This window comes from Eleutherodactylus coqui, chromosome 1 (assembly GCF_035609145.1).
Source record: "Eleutherodactylus coqui strain aEleCoq1 chromosome 1, aEleCoq1.hap1, whole genome shotgun sequence".
Lineage (NCBI taxonomy): Eukaryota > Metazoa > Chordata > Amphibia > Anura > Eleutherodactylidae > Eleutherodactylus > Eleutherodactylus coqui.
Window position 1 is genome coordinate 9,323,760 of NC_089837.1, and position 2,500 is coordinate 9,326,259.

General features: G+C 48.6%; 2 non-coding genes across 2 annotated transcripts; both read right to left on the reverse strand.

The window, feature by feature from the left end:
* Nucleotides 1-721: 721 nt before the first annotated feature.
* Nucleotides 722-793, reverse strand: TRNAG-UCC (transfer RNA glycine (anticodon UCC)). The gene has a single exon. It is a non-coding gene; the product is annotated as a tRNA-Gly (tRNA).
* Nucleotides 794-2,359: 1,566 nt separating this feature from the next.
* TRNAR-UCU (transfer RNA arginine (anticodon UCU)) lies at nt 2,360-2,431 on the reverse strand. The gene has a single exon. It is a non-coding gene; the product is annotated as a tRNA-Arg (tRNA).
* Between the last annotated feature and the right edge of the window lie 69 nt (nt 2,432-2,500).

Consider the following 2,500-nt stretch of genomic DNA (forward strand, 5'->3'; position numbering starts at 1 on the left):
CGTGCTGGGCCCATAACCCAGAGGTCGATGGATCGAAACCATCCTCTGCTAGGCGCAGAGTTTTGTATTTTTCATGCTCCCAGGAAAAAGGTACCCCAAAAATTCACTGTCTCGTTCTTTCAGGCCACCCAAAGCCCAGCAAACTCCACTGTCCTTTATATTTCAAGGCACCAAAAAATCCACACTTAAAAAAAAAAAAAAAAAAAAAAGAAACCTTTCTTCTCCCATGGTCAAAGCTTGGTTTAGGCATGATAACATGACTGCGGTGTGACCCGATTGCCAGAAGCCAGCAACCGTAGAGGGGGATTAGCTCAAATGGTAGAGCGCTCGCTTAGCATGCGAGAGGTAGCGGGATCGATGCCCGCATCCTCCGAAACTTCCACTTGGCACTACCTTCAAATGAAGGGCCAACTTCTTTTTAGTTGGCACTGACACAAAAACCTAGGAAGCAGCTGCACGCATATCTGGCTAAACCTTCGATAGCTCAGCTGGTAGAGCGGAGGACTGTAGTAGCTAGTTAGCAATCCTTAGGTCGCTGGTTCGATTCCGGCTCGAAGGATGCTTTTGAGTGTCCGATACCTTGCATGCTTCAACTTGGAGGCTCTCTTGCACAGACTTTGCAGCTGCATACCTCCTGGCCGCACTCTTTTTGAGCCTGACCGCACAACCATTGGCCTCTGGAGAGAGTGTTAACAAGAATACTTCAAAACAAGAGAAACAATGCGTTGGCCGGGAATCGAACCCGGGTCAACTGCTTGGAAGGCAGCTATGCTCACCACTATACCACCAACGCCATAGAATTCGCATCACTTCTTAATCGTGAAAATGCAACTCTCACCCCTAGTGTGACTAAAGCCAACTCTTCTGCTTCGTTAGTGGCTTGACAACAGTCAGACGGTAATGTGGCTTCTCGTAAGAGAGGTTTAAGCAGCAGCAGAGTGGCGCAGCGGGAGCGTGCTGGGCCCATAACCCAGAGGTCGATGGATCGAAACCATCCTCTGCTAGGCGCAGAGTTTTGTATTTTTCATGCTCCCAGGAAAAAGGTACCCCAAAAATTCACTGTCTCGTTCTTTCAGGCCACCCAAAGCCCAGCAAACTCCACTGTCCTTTATATTTCAAGGCACCAAAAAATCCACACTTAAAAAAAAAAAAAAAAAAAAAGAAAGAAACCTTTCTTCTCCCATGGTCAAAGCTTGGTTTAGGCATGATAACATGACTGCGGTGTGACCCGAGTGCCAGAAGCCAGCAACCGTAGAGGGGGATTAGCTCAAATGGTAGAGCGCTCGCTTAGCATGCGAGAGGTAGCGGGATCGATGCCCGCATCCTCCAAAACTTCCACTTGGCACTACCTTCAAATGAAGGGCCAACTTCTTTTTAGTTGGCACTGACACAAAAACCTAGGAAGCAGCTGCACGCATATCTGGCTAAACCTTCGATAGCTCAGCTGGTAGAGCGGAGGACTGTAGTAGCTAATTAGCAATCCTTAGGTCGCTGGTTCGATTCCGGCTCGAAGGATGCTTTTGAGTGTCCGACAACCTTGCATGCTTCAACTCGGAGGCTCTCTCGCACAGACTTTGCAGCTGCATACCTCCTGGGCGCACTCTTTTTGAGCCTGACCGCACAACCATTGGCCTTTGGAGAGAGTGTTAACAAGAATACTTCAAAACAAGAGTAACAATGCGTTGGCCGGGAATCGAACCCAGGTCAACTGCTTGGAAGGCAGCTATGCTCACCACTATACCACCAACGCCATAGAATTCGCACCACTTCTCAATCGTGAAAATGCAACTCTCACCCCTAGTGTGACTAAAGCCAACTCTTCTGCTTCGTTAGTGGCTTGACAACAGTCAGACGGTAATGTGGCTTCTCGTAAGAGAGGTTTAAGCAGCAGCAGAGTGGCGCAGCGGGAGCGTGCTGGGCCCATAACCCAGAGGTCGATAGATCGAAACCATCCTCTGCTAGGCGCAGAGTTTTGTATTTTTCATGCTCCCAGGAAAAAGGTACCCCAAAAATTCACTGTCTCGTTCTTTCAGGCCACCCAAAGCCCAGCAAACTCCACTGTCCTTTATATTTCAAGGCACCAAAAAATCCACACTTAAAAAAAAAAAAACCTTCGATAGCTCAGCTGGTAGAGCGGAGGACTGTAGTAGCTAGTTAGCAATCCTTAGGTCGCTGGTTCGATTCCGGCTCGAAGGATGCTTTTGAGTGTCCGATAACCTTGCATGCTTCAACTTGGAGGCTCTCTTGCACAGACTTTGCAGCTGCATACCTCCTGGCCGCACTCTTTTTGAGCCTGACCGCACAACCATTGGCCTCTGGAGAGAGTGTTAACAAGAATACTACAAAACAAGAGAAACAATGCGTTGGCCGGGAATCGAACCCGGGTCAACTGCTTAGAAGGCAGCTATGCTCACCACTATACCACCAACGCCATAGAATTCGCACCACTTCTCAATCGTGAAAATGCAACTCTCACCCCTAGTGTGACTAAAGCCAACTC